This window comes from Acinonyx jubatus, chromosome D3 (assembly GCF_027475565.1).
Source record: "Acinonyx jubatus isolate Ajub_Pintada_27869175 chromosome D3, VMU_Ajub_asm_v1.0, whole genome shotgun sequence".
NCBI lineage: Eukaryota > Metazoa > Chordata > Mammalia > Carnivora > Felidae > Acinonyx > Acinonyx jubatus.
In genome coordinates this window covers 49,663,918-49,683,618 of record NC_069392.1, presented here as the reverse complement: position 1 = coordinate 49,683,618, position 19,701 = coordinate 49,663,918, and the positions used below count along the sequence as shown (strand labels likewise).

General features: G+C 35.6%; 1 long non-coding RNA gene across 4 annotated transcripts in view; it reads left to right on the top strand.

Moving 5' to 3' along the window:
* Window positions 1–19,701, top strand: part of LOC106983829 (uncharacterized) — a 94,248-nt gene that overhangs the window by 25,254 nt on the left and 49,293 nt on the right. For all 4 annotated transcript variants that reach the window (XR_001431574.3, XR_008291836.1, XR_008291837.1 and 1 more), the window contains exon 3: window positions 1,901–2,001. This is a non-coding gene — a long non-coding RNA (uncharacterized LOC106983829). The remainder of the gene's footprint in view (window positions 1–1,900; window positions 2,002–19,701) is intronic.

The following is a 19,701-nucleotide window of genomic DNA, read 5'->3' as shown; positions in this document are numbered from 1 at the left end:
TAAGTGGCCAACTTCGGCTCAGGTCATGATTTCGCAGTCAGTGAGTTCAAGCCCTGCGTCGGGCTCTGTGCTGACAGCTCAGAGCCTGGAGCCTGTTTCAGATTCTGTGTCTCCCTCTCTCTGACTCTCCCCTGTATGCTCTGTCTCTCTCTGTCTCAAAAATAAATAAACAAACAAACAAAAAAAATGGTCTCTTAAAAGACAAGAATTCCCAAGTAGGATTTTTAAAAATCCATCATTATGCTGTTTATAAATGTCACATTCAAACATAATGAGGCAGATATGTTGAAAGCAAATGGTGGCAAAAATGTGTCAGTCAAATATCAGTCAAAACAAAACAAAACAAACAACAACAAAAAACCTGAACAGGAAGAGTAATGAAAACAAAACAGACCTTTATTAAAAACAAACAAGGAATAACAAGAACTTATGTAATCTGGCCAAAGAAACCAAACACTAGGAGGATATTTCTGAAAATGGAGGCCTAAAAAACATAGCCCATGAAAACAAAGAGCAAAAAAGGTAAAGATACAAATGTACATGGCAACTTCATTTCTGGGGACTGTATACACTTTCCAAAAAGTATTGCATATGTGTACAAGGAGACATATAGAAGGTTGTTCATGTTAACAGTGTTTGCACAGAATTGGAGACAACCTAACTGTTCACAAATAGGGAAATGGATAATGGAATAATGGTATATTTGTAAAATGGAAAACTAAATGTTGGTAAAAAATGTAAGTAACACACTAGATCTCTATATCAGTACATGTAAATCTCAATAACAATGTTGTACAAAATTATGTTCATTATGATATCTGTTTAACTTTGAAACACATACTGTGTATTGTTTATGGATACATACATAGACAAGAAAAGACCAATAGCTTCAGAATGGTTGTTACATATGAAGAAAAAATGAATTGTATTGGGGAAGAGGGACAAACCATCAAATCCTCACTGAAACTTTTCATTGCATCTCACATCTGGACAGAAAGCATGAAGCTCTTTTATGGGCCTGCAGACTCAGAAAAATCTCACCTAATCAGAGAACTAAAGTTAAAACAAAAACCAAATTTCTTTAATCTCTGCTTTTCCTGAGATTAATCCAATTAAGCCAATGATGGGGACTCTAGCAGTAGTGAGTGAAATGCCTCAAGATACATACATTATTACATCAACTTGCTTGGGGTATCAAACTGATAGCAAATTTACCCTATCAGGGACAATCCCACTTGGTTTGAAAGCACATTAACATTGAAATCCTTAGAAGTGAATTGATTACAAACCTAATCTAACATGGTTAATTTAAAGCACATTTAAAGGATAGTGAATGTGCTTTCATTTAGTGCTTGGCTTCAGCATCCTAGCAAAGAGAGAGAGAGAGAGAGAGAGAGAGAGAGAGAGCAGAATAAAAATGATGTCATCTCTAGTTCTTAGGCAACCAGCATGTTCCAGAAGGTTTTTGCCCTTAAGCTATTCTCAGTTTATCACAGTCCACATATTCTAATCAACACAAATCCCTTGACAAATGAGGAGGAATGAGGACTAACCTACCCTTAAAGGTTTAAAGCTATTTCCTCATCTTTGAATAAAGCCTAAGGGCTAATGGTGTGGTAGAAAACAAAGGGGATACTTTCAAAGTTTAGTGTTTCAAAAATTTGTCCCAATTAAAAAAATTAATTAAATGTGGCAGTACAGTGGCTGCCTACGTTTGCTCTACAAAAGCATCAACTGGCAAACATTTCAATCAGGTACATAAACAACCAGTAATTCTCATTTAACCAATACTAATGTAGAGCTTTAGTAGAAAATTTTCGCAAGAGGTGGATTTTCCTGCTCACTCTAACTTTGTACTTTTAATTGGTTTTGTTTTGTTTTGTTTTGTTTTTTACTTTAGAGACCTTTTGGACCAACTGCATGTCCTTCATAATTTTGTAGAACGCGGAAGGAGGACATCTAATACAATTTTCTGTTGACATCTCTGTCCAATACTTAGAGGTAAGAAGGTAGGGGTGGGGTGAAGGGAGGCGCTATCAGTATTCTACTGGGAAAGAGATTTGGTTATGAAGGCATTTTAACATTCAAAATGTCAGTAACCACAAGCTACTGCCAAATTGATAGAGAATATCATCAACACTGTTATTACAACAGCTTATCTTTTCACGTTCACATTATGTCAATTTTCTTTATCATCTGACCACCATATTTATCAGAGAATCATTTTATCCCGTTTGACTGTTACCCCGATGAGGCATGAACTATGTTTAACTTATTTCTTATCATATCCCCTGGCATTCCATATCTGTGGAAGTAAACGGAGAAAAAAGGGAAGGATCAGTCAGTAAAGGAGAAGAAGAGGAAAGGTGTTGTGAAGAAACACACTTGGTTCAATGATGGGCATATTAAATTAGAAGGGCCTGATAGGTATCTAAGAAAGATGATTAGTAAGTGGTTTGCAATATATGTTAGAGCTCAGGAGAGAGCTCTATAAAATTGAGGGCCATAAGAACAGAGGTGGGAGCGGAAGCATAGAAATGAAATGGTCAGCCAAGAAAACTATGGCATGAGAAGCCACAAATACAAAGTCTAGCAAATATCACTGCTTAATAGATATTTATAGGACAAGGAGAATATAAGGAATGTAGGAGAAAACTAATAAATAATTGTTCCATGGAAGACATGGGAGAAAGAATGTTGTATAATTGTCATCTTGCAGGCTACTCTAAGTTATTGGACCCAGGGCAGGAAAATATGGATGATGGTGGTAATGGTAAATAAATTGAAAATATGAATCTAAAAGGGAATTAAGGATGCCTTAAGAAAGAGTCTAAGAGTGGAGTCCCACAAAATGTTGTAGGCATAAGGCAATATGAGAGGAATGTGGAGGTCTTTCAGGCACAGTAATTCAGGCACATCATAAAGTTTGTTCTATAAATTATGAGCTTCTCGACTTTTTGGAAGTTTCACTGTATGTAACAGGCATTTTGGCAGAATAGTAATATTTCTATATTATGCTGAAGGGCAAAAGAAATTTTATGTGACTAATGATAACTCACAGATAATTAATTAATGAACAAAAGAATGATTTATGAAAACGTTATCAATATTGGTTTGTTTCAGATTATTCATAAGACTATGCTTCTACTTCTATTTAATGTATTAAATGTATGTATTTACATGTGCAGTTGTGAGAAAAATGTATATTTAATTTCTCACTACTGCTCTGTGGAGAGGTCATGTAAAATTTAAATAGCAAGTATGATTTGAAGGATTGCAGTTCTTTTCAAGATGTGTCCTCATTTTCAAGAAAATAAGTTAAAAACTACTATAAGCTTCACCTTGGTGAAGCAAATACTGGATTTAAACAATTACAATTACTAGAAGGAACCCAACTTTGCTGGTGTGTAGTTTACCTCATTCATATTCCTTTCTTTATTTTTCTATACATTTTTCCATAGGACCATTTTTAATTGAATAACTTTGACATGGAACATTGTATAAGTTTAAAGTGTACAGCATGCCATTCCTTCAATATATTTATATATTGTAATGATAGCTCATGTAGAGATATTTATCATATTGCATAATTATAGTACAATATTATTACTTATATTCATTATACTGTGCATTAGATGTCTGTGGCTTATTTACTACTCATTACAGATTTGTACCCTTAAAACCATCACTCTTTTCCTCCCCTCCCAGCCCCTGGTAACAACCATTTTACTATCCTTTATAAAGGTTTAACTTTTAAGATTCCACATATAAGTGATAATTACACAGTGCTTACCTTTCTCTGCTTACCTTGCTTAGCACAATGTGCTTAATTAAGGTCCATCCATGTTGTCACAAATGGAAGGTTATCTTTCCTTCTTACAGCTGAATGGAATGGAATACATTGTGTAAATGTACCACATATTTTTTATCCATTCATCCATTGATGGGCATTTGGGTTGTTTCCACATTTTCACTTGTGAATAACGCTGCAGTAAACACGAGAGTGCATATATCTCATAAAATCCCATATTCATTTTCTTTGGGTACACCCAGAAGTGGAATTGCTGGACTGTATTCTAAATCTATTTTTAATTTTTTGAGGAAACTCCCTATTGTTTTCAATAGTGGTTGGACCAATTTACATTCCCACCAACAATGTGTAACTGTTCCTTTTCACAACATCCTCACCGACACCAACAGGTCTCTTGTCTTCTTGATGATAACCATTCTAACAGGTGTGACATGATATCTCATTGTGGTTTTGATTTGCATTTCCTTGATGATTTGTAATGTCAAGTATCTTTTAATGTGCCTATTGGACATTTTGATATCCTTTTGGAGGAATGTTTATTTAGTTCTCCATAAGTATAATTTTAAAGTCACTTTTGTGCTACAAAAAAAGTTTTGAATAATGCAACATAGTGATTATACTCTGTTTCCCTTTCTATCACTAATCATTAAAGCAATTATATTTTTCCTAATCAAAATGACACACTAAGTAATGATCTATGCTGTGCTTCACTATACTTGGATGTTTACATTTTGCATCCCCTCACTGAACCTGTGTTTTCATCTTCTCACCCCCACCACACAACACTTCACTACGTCATCCGGGCACCTTTCTCTCCCATCTGAAAAACACCCTTTTTTTATATCTCTATTAACCAGTTGGATCTCTGGCCACAAACCTCTCATCCCTACTGCCTTCAATTAAACCTTTTTCAAACTCTTTCTGAGCTCATCCATCATGCTCTGTTGCTGTGCTTGGATGTCTCCTGAGGATACTAATCTTTCTCATGCTCTCCTCATATTTCCTTATTTTAGACCCCACATGGGACGTCTCAATTTCAAATATTACTTTCTAACAATAAAGTTACCACATTCTTCCTTTCTCTCATATTGAATCAGTCACCAGTAATTACCTCCTCAAAAATTGTCGTCAGCTTCCTTTGTCTTTTGAGCATGATGAATTTGAAGTGAAACATCCCATAAAGATTTCTAGAGGATAGTTGGATCCATGGGTAAGGCATTCAGAAGGGAGATTTAACCTTATAATCTTAAGGCTCTCAAAAATGGGATTGCTCTTTCCCCAGTTCTCCTGACAGCAGTTATCTTTCTGACACATCAGTTCCAGTCAAACTGTGCTGTTCACTGTTTCAGAAGCAGGTTTCCCCTATTTTGTCTACAATGCTGTGCTCATGCCAACCCTTACTTCTTTCCACTTCCTACCTCTATTGGAGCAATCTTTATGCTTAAATGACACCCTTTGATTATCTCAATAAGTAGAGTGATTTTTCTTTCTTCAAATTTTCTCTCATTGATTGTGATGCTCTCCATAAGCAAGAAAGGAAGGAAGGAAGGAAGGAAAGAGGGAGGGAGGGAAGGAAGGAAGGAAGGAAGGAAGGAAGGAAGGAAGGAAAGAAAGAGGGAGGGAGGGAAGGAAGGAAGGAAAGAGGGAGGGAGGGAAGGAAGGAAGGAAGGAAGGAAGGAAGGAAGGAAGGAAGGAAAGAGGGAGGGAGGGAAGGAAGGAAGGAAGGAAGGAAGGAAGGAAGGAAGGAAAGAGGGAGGGAGGGAAGGAAGGAAGGAAGGAAGGAAGGAAAGAAAGAGGGAGGGAGGGAAGGAAGGAAGGAAAGAGGGAGGGAGGGAAGGAAGGAAGGAAGGAAGGAAGGAAGGAAGGAAGGAAGGAAGGAAAGAAAGAGGGAGGGAGGGAAGGAAGGAAGGAAAGAGGGAGGGAAGGAAGGAAGGAAGGAAGGAAGGAAGGAAGGAAAGAAGGAAGGAAAGAGAGAAGGAGGGACACACACACCACACAGTATGTAATGTCTTACACCATAGCTGTGTGTCCACAATGTCTCTGTTGTCCTATTAGATTAAAAACTGGAAAGCAGAGACCATTTCTTTTGCACCTCTGTACCCCAAGAGGACACAGCTCTGTGATTTACCATACTAGATGCTTTCCAGTAGCTTTTTAAATCGGATTTCTATTTTTTAAATGTGTATTTATTTTTGAGAGAGAGACAGAGAGACAGATTGGGGAGGGGCAGAGAGAGAGGGAGACAGAGAATCTGAAGCAGGCTCCAGGCTCTGAGTTGACAGCACAGAGCCCAACGTGGGGTTCGAATTCACAGACTGTGAGAGCATGACCTGAGCCAAAGTTGATTTCTTAACTAACTGAGCCAACCAGGCACCTCTAAATCATATTTCTAAACATGGAAAAATTAACAGGTCAAAAGGTCATAGTACTTTTTCTTCAAAATACATTCATTTTATTGATGAATCATCAATAAATGTATTTATTATGTATTCAGCATCTACTTCTAGCCAATAATGTCTTGTGTTGGAGATATAAAGTTGAAGGAGGCAATATGAAGTGGATTGTGATGGAGTGCTTTCAGAGTTCTGGGTCTTTCCAGAAGGGGTATGCATATAAATCACACTGAGAATATAGGTGACTTTCTGGGGTGCCTGGGTGGCTCAGTTGGTTAAGCATCTAACTTCAGCTCAGGTTATGATCTCACAGTCTGTGAGTTCGAGCCTCGTGTCAGGCTCTGTGCTGACAGCTCAGAGCCTGGAGTCTGCTTCGGATTCTGTGTCTCCCTCTCTGTCTCTTCCCCGCTTGTGCTCTGTCTGTCTCACTCTCAAAAATAAGTAAACATTAAATCTTTTTTAAAAGATTGTAGGTGACCTTCCAAAAGAAGCTGAGGCATGGAAAGCATAGTATACACTCAGAATTGGTAGCAGAATTCATATACACAGTGGAAAGTATACCGTTTGCTCATTTATTATATTTCTAATAATTTAACTCAACTAAACTGATAATATTAACTTTATACGTTTACTTTCTTAGAAGAATCTCACTATTTTTCCCTTTAAACTAACAGGAAGTCTTTCTGTTAGCTTTCATTAATGTTGGCAACTTTTTAAAACACATTTTTACTCCTCACATTTTTACTCCTTTCTAAAGTAAAGAAAATGCTAAGAACACTTGAGTTATATTTCTGTTAAAGCTACTCACACAAGGGCAACTAAAAGTTGACATAGCCGGGGCACCTGGGTGGTTCAGTCGGTTAAGCGTCTGACTTTGGCTCAGGTCATGATCTCGCAGTCTGTGGGTTCGAGCCCCGCGTCGGGCTCTGGGCTGACAGCTCAGAGCCTGGAGCCTGTTTCAGATTCTGTGTCTCCCTCTTTCTCTGACCCTCCCCTGTTCATGCTTTCTCTCTCTGTCTCAAAAATAAATAAATGTTAAAAAAAATTAAAAAAAAATAAAAATTGACATAGCCAATATAAGACTAATGTACATTAATGTACCAAATTTTGTCCTTTATCTGCCTTTTTTATTTACTATTAATTTTTTTATGTTTTATTTATTTTTTGTTTTTGAGAGACAAAGAGTGCAAGCATGGGAGGGCCAGAGAGAGAGAAATCCCAAGAAGTTCTCCACACTGTCGGCACAGACCTCTAGGCAGGGCTTGAACACACGACCCTTGAGATGATCCATGAGATTATGATTTGTGAGATAGTAACCTGAGCCGACTCAAGCTGACACTCAACCAACTGAGCCACATAGACACCCCACCTAATTGCCTTCCAAAATCAGAGCAGTAGAATGCATGTATACTCCTAAAATTGGGATTAAATAATTTTTAATATGTGTTGCAACTTTTTTGACAAACATGAAGTTTATGGTTGAGTCCAAAAAAACTTCTTAACGGAGTCCCCAAAATGGTTCTGATAAAAAAACTTGTTTATATGCTACATGAGAAAAATGTCACTTTAAAAACACTTTAGTGTTTTCTTCCATTTGTGAATCATTCTAGAATTAAATCCTGAATCTCTATACGTTTACTTAAGTAAACGTTCAGTGTTGACAACATGAAGTCCAGGTGTCATTGTCCCAAATACTGGATGAGAAAACTAAGATTCAGAAAGTTCATTGACTCCTGCAAGTTCACAAAGCTAATAAATCATTGAGCTGATACAGAAACGATGTCTTTAATTGCATATAATGTCAACTTCTGAGATCCTTGCTCTCCTGTTACAAACCTTACACTAAAATACTTTCCAAAATTCCATACTGCTTTCGAAAAAAGATCAATAAGCTTCACCTAATGCAAACACACAGTTGTTCTCACTATTCAGCAAGCTCAAGCCTCTTCCAGCTGAGTTCCTTTCTGGTCACCCATTTATTCTAAGGGTCTGTATGTATAGTATGACCCACGGGATAAGGTTCAGGCTATAGAGGTAGGCTGGGCAATAGAAGAGCTAACAGAACCTGTTCAAGATAATAATGTTGAACAGTTAAAGTCTTCAGGATTCTTATAGAAGTAGAAATAGAGCATTTAGCACAAAACTGTAATCAATGTAATTTTAATATGGTTAATATTCAGAGTAGCACTAAGGTTAAAGGAAAAGAAATAGGAATAAGGCCAGTGGATTTTTCTTCTGAATAATCTGTGCCTGGTAAGTAGGATGTATTTACTTAGAATGTATGTTTATATGGAAGAGTTTGAGGGATGGCTTATTTGGATTATGTATGGAGGGGCATAGATGGCCATACGATTAGTGAACTTACTTATTTATAAAACTGAAATGAATTGTCAGCTGTGTAAGCTAATCCTAGATGTCCTTTGTAGGCTCTATAACCTAACAACTATTTTATTCATACAACTATCTGCTGAGCATGACTACATAAAAAGACAAATGCAAGAAACTGATAGATACAAATTTGTATTGACAAATTAATTGGGTTGACAATTCAATGAGGAGGACCTTACAATAATAAACAGGGGAAATAAAGGTAAGCCCAAATAGCCATAAGATAAGACCATTAAAGTACACATGACTGACAAAATCTGAAATTCTTTTAATGGTTATTAGGAGAGAGCACAGGCTAGAGCAGCCCCTTTTAGCTACAAAAGATGACATTGGTTGTGGGCCTTGAGGTAGCTATGGGATGATAAGACACTGATATGTAAGATAAAAGGCAAAGAGTAGATTTTAAAATGTGTAAACTATATAAGTGGGTGTGAACAGATGAACTTGGTTGGATTCCTAAGAATGCACTGAAATATAAGACTGAAAATACATTGTGGGAGCTATATTTGAAGGTCCTTGAGGACCACATTAAGGCATTTGGCCTGGATTTAGTAAACATGGGGATCAGGATTTGGGGGGGAAAGGAAAGCATGATTATAGTTAGAGTTTAAGAGTGATTTGTCAGCAGAAATGGAAATTATATTGGAACAGAAGCAGTGCTAAAAGTAGGGAAAATATCTAGGCAGCCATTACAAAACAGAAGATAACAAGCAATAGACCAGAGCTTTACTTCTGAACTCCTGCACCTTCAGCAAATCTCTTGCTAGTAGCTCTTATTTCTAAAAAAAAAAAAAAAAAGTAACATCTGGATATAGCATAGCTACCATTTACCACACAGGTTTTCACCTGTAAGTGTATATAGGGATCACTGGGGGATCTTTTGAACAAGGCATTTTGAGGATCAGACCATCAGAAATTTGAATTAATATTCTAGGATAAGACTCATGAAGGTTTCAAAAACTCCCCAAACAATTTTGATGTAGGAGGCAGTGGGGTTGGAATCTAAAAAATGCTGCTTTAAAGAGTACAGGATTAAAAAAAAAAAATTCTTCTATTGCATCCTCCCAATAGGAAGCCTGACAACCAATTGCAAAAAGTTCTCAGTTATGGAACCTCTGATCTACTCTATTTATAAAGAAAGTGGAAGTTAATTATAATAGTAACAAGTTATCAGCCCAACCATTGCTTATAATAAGCCAGTAAGAAAATATTCATAAATTGCAAAGTTTTGGCATTTTATAAAACACACTGCTCTTAAGAAAGAATCTCCTTGTTCGCAGTGGAAAAACCAATTTTTCTGTCATTTTTCTCTTGCTCTTTCTTCTCAGGAACACACAGAAAAATGTAAAGATGTACGACTTATAAATGGATAGTGTATACTTGTCACCAAAACTAATGAATGCATTTTAAATTTCATTTTAAAACAGTACTAGCAGGAAATGCCCCTGGTACTTCACTGCATCATGACCGACCTCACATAGTTCGCCAAAAACACGTGTAGTAGACACCATCTACTCGGGCGGGATCCCCCATTCTCTCAGCTTCTGTGTGCTTTGCTTCCTTCATCCTACATCCTCAATTTTTGTTTGGATGAATGTCCTTGAGCTATTAAAGCTGCTCTGCTCACAAGTGAGGGGAGACACAGGTACCTGGGAATTTAAGTGCATCCAGGATAGCTCTTAACCAAAGATAGCTGGTATGCAGTTACAAAGCCCAGCTCCCTCTAATGAACTTGGGACAAATTCTGAGGTCTAATCTACATTCCAGAGCTTCCCTGAAGAATCAGGCTGAGACTAGTACTTTGCCTGCAACCTCACTTTTGGCTTCTTCCCATCTTGTATCTTGCTTTCCCCAATCCCATGTGGGTTTCTCCTGGGAGTACTGCCTTAACAAATAGCTTGTTCAGGAGCCTGGGTGGCTTAGTTAGTTAAGCGTCTGACTTCAGCTCAGGTCATGATTTCACAGTTTGTGTGTTCGAGTCCCACATCAGGCTCTGTGCTGATAGCCCAGAGCCTGGAGCCTGCTTCAGATTCTGTGTCTCCCTTTCTCTCTCTGCCCGTCCCAGGCTTACACTCTGTCTCTTTGTCTCTCAAAAATAAATAAACATTAAAAAAAATAATAATAGCTTGTAACTGATTCCTTATCTAGGCCTGTGAGTCTAGGAAACCCAGGCTAAGACACAATGTTTATGATCCCTCTAGTAGAAAAACAATAAATAAAAAGACAAGTGTATCAACATTTTGGTGTTTTGCTGTAAACAAGGAAGCCTTAGTCAGAAAGTGTCTCTGATCCTATATTGAAGAGCAAAGATTTATCAGTGAAGTTAAAATAGGAAGATATGTTATTATACCCAACCTACCCAACTCCAGAGTTGTTTTACCAGATACCAATTTTCCCTTATTTGCTTCTGCAGTTTAATGGTAAAGACAGATTTAGGGGTGTCTGGGTGGCTCAATCGGGTAAACATTCTACTCTCAGTTTCAGCTCAGGTCATAATCTCATGGTATTGTGAGTTCCAGCCCAACATCAGGCTCTGTGCTGACAGTGCAGAACCTGCTTGGGATTCTCTGTCTCCATCTCTCTCTGCCCCTCCCCCACTCGTGCGGTCTTTCTCTCTCTAAAAATATATAAATAAATTTTTAAAAAATATATTAAAGACAGATTTGGTAAAATCACATTTTGCCAAGTAAAACCAAAAATACCTTAATATTTTATTGTTTGTCAGGCTCATCATTTATCTATCCTGGAGTAATCACAGTTGAATACAGGAACACATTTCAAAAGGGAGGTAGTCAGAAGAGTCAGATAATGTTTGCAATTTTGTCTGAAACCTGTCTTTTTATTTAACACTGAATGACCTTAAAATCTTCAGAGATGTCTCATCAAAGCTTGATAGAAGACTGTTGGTTCTAACTCTTGATGGTACCATTTTTAGTAATTTTAGAAATTGATATACACAAATAAAGACTTGTCCACAGTATAAATAGCATTTATCAGGAAAATTGTGTCATCACACAATTGTAAATTCTAGAAATACCTATGCAGATCTTTTTGAAAATATGCAGTCTTTCAGAATATGCTCAAATTTTCACTTAAGTCTTCTCTCAAATACAATCACTTTCCTAACTCTACCCATTGGTCTTATTCTGGTTAAGCCCGGAATTGATCCCTTACAAAAATATCTCAGAGCCTTAGACCTATTGACCTGCCTATGTTTTCTTTTTTTTTTCTTTACACTTTACCATTTCTTTCTACTTCCTATGGATGTTTCTTGGATGCTTACCTTCCAGACCTTAATTGTCATCCTCTGATGTAACTTTGTTGTTAATACCTATTTGGATAATTTGGTAACATTACCCGAGTATACATCCAATTAAGGACTCCAGAAGCCACCCCTAGTATAAGATTAGAGCTTTATTCTCTCTAGTGCTATATTTGATAATCCTGGCAGTATTTTCCATAACAAATTCACAATCAGACTTAGTTCCATTGCTTACAGCTCAAACCAGATTTCAAACTGAGATCCGTGGAATTCTAGTAGTACTTGAGCATAGTTAGAGGCAATGTGTGAAAAGGAAAATTGATCCCAATATAAAATGAATTTGAGGGCTGCCTGGTGGCTCAGGTGGTTAAGAGTCTGACTCTTGGTTTTGGCTCAGGTCATAATCTCTCAGTTTGTTGGTTCAAGCCCTGTGTGGGGCTCTGCACAGTGGGGACCCTGCTTGGGTTTATCTCTCTCCCTCTCTGCCCTTCCCTGGCTCATGTGTACTCTTTCTCTCCCTCTCCAAATAAATAAATAAAATAATAAAATAAAATAAAATAAAACAAAACAAAATGCATTTGAAAAATGTTAGTTCAAACAAAGCAAAACAGACTTTTTGAGGCAGAGTATTTCAAACACTGACTATAGTAATGTTCATTGCAAATCTTCAATAAAGAGATAGCATAAACCTTACTTATATATTCTATTCAATAATCAAGCCCTTTCCTTATCCTTGACATCTTTATTGAGGTATAGTTGACCCAATAAAATGTACATATGTATAGACCCATAAAATGATTGACATAATCAATTTAATGAAACTATCCATTATCCCCCAAAGTTCTTTGTATTTGTTATAATCCATTCCTCCCATCTCTGTAGCTGCCATGTCTCCAGGCAACCACCAATGCTTCTGGTATGTTTTATGTGGCATCCTAAAGGAAAGAGTGAATAAGAAATGGAAAATACATTTCCCTTTTAAGCTCTTGGAGGAGGTGGAGGAACTCTTTCAGAATGTAAAACGTATCTAGAAGTACAAAAAAAAAATAGGAAAGATGATGTTTTACATAGAACACAAAGAAAAAACATTACGTGTACAAATAATTAAAAATTCAGATAAAATATGCAAAGGTAGCAGAATGTAAGAAATTATAAAATTGCAACAGAAAAATATTTTCTGACTTAAAAGTGGATCTTGAAAACTTAGAAAACAAAATAAAATAAAAAATAAATAAAAGTAAGTAAACCTTATCTTCTGCAACAGAATTCTATAGCGATTTGAATAATCCTTCATATATTAAGTAAATAAAAATATTTACACATATATCTTTAGGGAAAATAAAAAATACTTCCTGACTTGAAAAAATATAATGCAATTAAGAGTTAAAAAAAGAAAATTCATAAGGTAAACATTAAAAGAAGTTTAGAATTATCTTAACACAGGGGCTCCTGGGTGGCTCAGTCGGTTAAGCGTCCAACTTCGGCTCAGGTCACGATCTCGCGGTACGTGAGTTCGAGCCCCGCATTGGGCTCTGTGCTGACTGCTCAGAGCCTGGAGTCTGTTTCAGATTCTTTGTCTCCCTCTCTCTCTGACCCTCCTCCGTTCATGCTCTGTGTTATTCACTCTCTTCATTCTTTTTTCTTTGTTTTCCTCTGACTGAATAATTTCGAAGTTCCTGTCTTCTATCTCACAGATTCTTTCTTCTTTTTGATTTATTGATGCTCTGTTTTTTGTTTTTTGTTTTTTCAATGTAATTCATTATCTTCTTTGGCTCTACAGTTTCTCTTTGATTCTTTTTGATGATTTTTATCTGTTAAATTTCTCATTTTGTTCATACATCATTTTCCTGATTTTATTGAATTGCCTTTCTGTATTTTCTTGTAGCTCACTGATTTCCTTAAAACAGTGATTTTGAATTATTTGTGAGGTATTTACCTCATAAATAAATAAATAAATAAATAAATCTTTCCCTATATTTGAGTAGTTTTCAGCCATTGTGTCTTAATTTTTTTTTCTGTTCCCATCTCCTTTTTTTAAGGATAAAATGGCTGAAAACGCTCAAATATAAGGAAATGTTTGGATATCGAAATTCATGAAACTCACAGGTAATCAAGTAAAATTAATTAAAAAGATTCTCTCCAAGACATGTTATAATGCAACTGTCAAAAGTTAAAGACAAAGAAAGAATCTTAAGAGCATCAAGAGAAGAAAAGCTTGTAATTTACAAAAGAACACCCATAAGGCTATCAGAAGATTTCTCAGCAGAAATCTTATAAGTCGGGAGGGTAGGGCAATACATTCAGTGATTAAAGAGAAAAGAAATAGCTGACCAAGAATACTTTATCCAACAAACTTGTCCTTCAGAAATGAAAAAGAGATAAAGAATTTCCTAAACAAAAGCTGAGAAGATAATGGCATTTTTTTCACTGTAATAGAAAACGGAATCTTAAAATTTGTGTGGAATCACAAAGACCCATAATACCCAAAGCAATTCTGAGAAAAATAAGAAAACTGGAGGCATCACGCTAGCTATAGTAATGAAAAGAGTATAGTATTTACATTAAAATAGACGCACAGACCAATGAAACAGAACCAATAGCTCAGAAACAAATGCTTGCATATACGGTCAATTAAAATTTGACAAAGGGACCAAAAATCCTCAGTGGGGAAAGGATAGTTCTCTCCAATAAATTGTGTTGGGAAAACTAGACAATCACAGGCAGAGGAATGAAGTTGGACCCATACCTTACCCCACTTACAAAAATTAACTTGGGGCGCCTGGGTGGCTCAGTCGGTTAAGCGGCCGACTTTGGCTCAGGTCATGATCTCAGGGTCCGTGAGTTTGAGCCCCGCGTTGGGCTCTGTGCTGACAGCTCAGAGCCTGGAGCCTGTTTCAGATTCTGTGTCTCCCTCTCTATGACCCTCCCCCGTTCATGCTCTGTCTCTCTCTGTCTCAAAAATAAATAAACGTTAAAAAAAAATTTAAAAAAATAAATAAAAAAAATTAACTTGAAGTGGATTAAAGACTTAAACATAAGATCTGAAACTGTGAAATTCTAGAAGAAAACATAGGAAATAAGTTCCTTGACATTGATCTTGGCAACAACCTTTTGGATATGACACTAAAAGCACAAGCAGCAAAAGCAAAAATTAGTAAATGGCACTACATCATACAAAAAAGCTTCTACATAGTAGAAGTCACAAGCAACAAAAAGAAGAGTCAGTGTATAGAATGGGAAAAAATATTTACAAATCACATATCTGATAAGGGGTTTTAATATCCAAGATATATATTAAAAAAAAACCTCATACAACTCAATAGCAAAACTACAAATAATTTGATTTTTAAAAAAATGGGCAGAGAACCTGAGTACAAATTTTTCCAAAAGAATACTTCCAAATGGTGACATGTACGTTAAAAGGTGCTCAAAATCACTAATCATCAGGGCAATGCAAATCAAAGCCACAATGAGATATCACCTCATACCTGCTAGAATGCCCATCATTAAGAAGACAAAGGATAACAAGTATAGGAGAGGATACAGAGAAAAGGGAACCATTGTGCACTGTTGTTGTGAATGTAACTTAGACTACCCTATGGAAAATAGTACGGAGGTTCATCAAAAAATTAGAAATAAAACCACCATATGATTGATTCAGCAATCCCACTTTTGGGTATATATCCGAAAGAGATAAAAACAGGATATCAAAGCATAAGGATACATTGTGACCCTGCTTAACAGGGCATAAGGATACATTGTGACCCTACTTGAGCCCACAAGTCATCCTTAATCTGCATGGATCAGGGAATGAATTTATGGAAGCAGTTCGTTGGGTGGAATGGGGAAAACGAGAAAACTCACATAAGCCAGGTGGCCAGGTAGAGAGGGGGACTCTGCGCTTTATCTGTCTTTGGACTGCCAACGCATAGGTAAGAAGACAGTTTCTAAAACAGGAATAAACTCTCTGTTTCAAAACTGTCTCTCTCTGCCCAAAGCCAAGCACTCTCCAGAAAATTTAATACTTAACATAAAAAAGAAACTTTACAATGTATCCAAATAATTAGATTTATATCCAAAACTAAGGAATTGATCAGTAATAACAATGTTGGATAAGGACTCAACTCTCTCACAGTGCCAACATATGCAGACCTTTCCATATAAGAGGAAGAAAAGGGGAAAAAATCAGTAATATAAAAACACTCAACATGGGAAAGAATAGATAAAATGAGAATTGAGAGCAAATAATGCTTTATAAAAACAGTCATTATAAGAAAAAGAAAAGAATTCTTTTGTTTTGGGAAAAATTAGAAAGCATGTTGCATCTGTAAATCTAGAACTGGCTCTTATAAAAATGGAGCAATAACAAAACGAGGGAGTTCTTGGAGATGCAAATCATAATTGCAAGGCTGTTACTTTGTTTTTAAAGAAGTGAATAATAGATTGAATTAGCCAGAATAGAAAATTATTACATCAAAAGAGAATCCCAGGAAATTCTCTGAACTTAGAAGAATAATTAAAGGCGAACAGATGGAAGTTAGGAATTAAATAAAAGAGATGGGGAGAGCTAATTTGGGAAATCTTATATATAAGAGTCCATATGGGGTAAATACGAAAAAAAACAGAAGAAATAAAGAAAAATATGTTTTAAAAAATTCCCAGTATAAGAGACTCAAATTTATATGTAGAAACACCTCACTAAGTACCTGGAAAATAAGTCATAGCCTTGTAACATTTCAAATTAAAGGGTGAGAAAAATTAGTGTACAATCTTCCAGACAAAAAAATTAGGTTGTTTTTGAAGAGAAAATACTTCAAGACTAATTATCTACAAAAGTAAATGCTAGAAGACATGGGACAATTTCAAGTTTCTACAGACTTAGAAAGTGTGTCATTCACAGTCTTTCTAATGAAGAAAATATGTGTAAGAAAATAATTATATTTTCATGTCTTTGATTAATACTTCATCTGCTTGTGGCCCAACTGGACCTTCCCTTCTGTGAAGTGTCTGGACAAAACTCTTCCCAATACTATTAGATTTTTGCCTTTTTCTTATACAGATTCACTGAAGTTCATATATTCTGAAAATGTTTTGTATGTGTTGCAAATATGGTATGACTTTACATTGTTTTTGTTGTATGCTTTGATATATAGAAATTATTTTTGGGGGAATTGTTTTGAGTTCAGTAATTCTTTTCCTCATGAATTTTTGTTTTGTTTTGTTGCCCAGTTAATACATCCATTTATTTTTGAAAGTTGTGAGTGAAAATATTCTCCTATAGGTTGTTCTTTCATATTTAGGTTTTCAGTCTACCTGGAACTTATATTTGTCATGGTAAAAAGAAATTAAATCCTCCCCTTACATTGATGTAATCACTCATTCCAGAACATGGCAAAAGTAACTCTTCCCATTTGATCCACTTACATAAAGTTGTGTGTGTGTGCGTGCATGCACACACAATTATCTTTGATGTCTGTTTTCTGCTTTGTCTATCTTTACATAAATACCACACTCTTTTGATCATGATGATTTTATCATAAGTCATGATACCTTTGAAAGACAAGTCTCACCATTATGTTCTTTAAAATCATCCCGTATACTCTACTTTCTTTCCATTTATTATAAACTTTGCATTAAAATTATCAATTTAGGAGTGCCTGGGTAACTCAGTTGGTTAAATGTCCAACTCTTGACTTTGGCTCAAGTCATGATCACATAGTTTGTGAAATTGAGCCCTGCATCGGGTTCTGCACTGACAGCGTGGATCCTGTTTGAATTCTCTGTCTCTCAGCTCCTCCCCTGCTTGTACACATGCTTTGCCTCTCTCTCTCTGTCTCTCTCTCTCTCTCAAAATTAAGTAAACATTTAGAAATTAAAAAAATAAATAAAATTATCAAGTTAAATGCACACACATTGGATTTTGATCAGAACTGCATTGCATCTATAGATCAATTTTGAGAGAATTTATATTTTTGGATTATTGAGTATTTTAAGCTATGAATCTGGTATATTCCTCATTTATTACATTTAATTTTTTTCTCAATTAGATTGGTTTTCTATTTTCAAAAGAATTATACAACTTTTTTTTTAAATCTTTTTTTGTTTTCAACGTTTATTTATTTATTTTTGGGACAGAGAGAGACAGAGCATGAACGGGGGAGGGCAGAGAGAGAGGGAGACACAGAATCGGAAACAGGCTCCAGGCTCTGAGCCATCAGCCCAGAGCCTGACGCTGTGCTCGAACTCACGGACCGCGAGATCGTGACCTGGCTGAAGTCGGACGCTTAACCGACTGCGCCACCCAGGCGCCCCAAGAATTATACAACTTTTATACAATAAATTTTTGTTTGGCTTTTGTACAATAAATTCCTAGATAGCTTGTATTTTTTTTTTCATTTGAAATGGGATTTAAATTTTCTTACTATTTTTTAACTTCAGGTAAATTTGTATGTAATGATTTCGATTTCTAGTTATTAAATCTGTATTCAACACTCTGATTCTGATAATTTATCTGTGTATTCTATGACATTGTTTTTAATTCACATTGACATGATCTGCCAACATAGACAGGTTTTTGTTTGTGTGCTGTTTGTTTGTTTGTTTGTTTGTTTTTCCCAGTCCACATACAGTTTTTTTCTTCGCCTCTCTGCACTGAACACCAAAAATTGAAAATGTTGTGATAACGGTAACCTATTTCTTGTTTCTAATTTTAAAGGAAATACTTTCAACATTTCACCATGAAATATTTTGTTTACTGTGTTTTATGTAGATAGCTTTATAAGATTAAAGGATAAAGTATTAAAACATTTCTTCAAAGTAACACAGAAGCCAAAAAAACAAACAATGAATTATGAACAATCATATTTCTGCCAGAGGAGAAAAGGTATATAAAACCTATATAATTGCTCTAGTTACAACTTTAAACAATAGAATACCTTTTTAATTGCTGTAGTTACAACTTTAAACAATAGATTATTGAAAACTGTTCTTTTACTTATAGCTTCTAATTATTTCTTTTCTTAAATGGGGTGACATACCTCTAATGAGCATAACTGCTCAGTATAAGTTACAGTGGCTTGAATACATGTTCCAAAAAACATTTGTCAAAACCTCATAATGATTTATTTTTGTTCAAAGTTAGATCATTTAATCTCTTGCATTTCAAATTCTTACCTCTATGTAGGTGGGTCCTACCACTATAATAAGAGTTGAGAATATGCAGAAAAACAGCAATGTATGCTACTCACAAATTCTGACACCCTCCTTTGGAAATTAACATTTCATATACCTACTAATTACAAATACTGTTAAGGCATAATTTTATGTTTAAATATTTACAAGATATTGAGTGCAGTTTAGAGCCTAAGATTATGCAAAGACTGTGTGCAACCTATTCAAATGAAAGAAAAAAAAAGTATTTCAAATTAAAATTTTTGATCCTCAAGAAGAACTTAAGTATATGTGATCTCTAAAGAAAAGACATTATGAGAAGTACAGATTATGAGAAGTAGAGATTCTATTTACCTGGTTAAAAAATGCATATTTGAATTTGCAACTACTAATCATGTAAGTGGTGATTATGTTATAATTTATATCTTTAAAAATGTATAAGCAAGCTACTTCCATTAAGATGATTCTTTAGATAACAGCAAGAAGCACTTCTGTTATTTCCCGTTGTTATTTCTATGTTTGAAATGTTCATAAAGCAGAATCAAATTAGTTAATTATATGAAAGCAAATAAAAATTAGCTTTTTTGGTAAAGAAAAAGAATTTGCTTCCACCTACTTGATTTCTTAATTCAGCTCCTATGATATTCCCTTGTACTGGATTACTTTCCCATGAATAT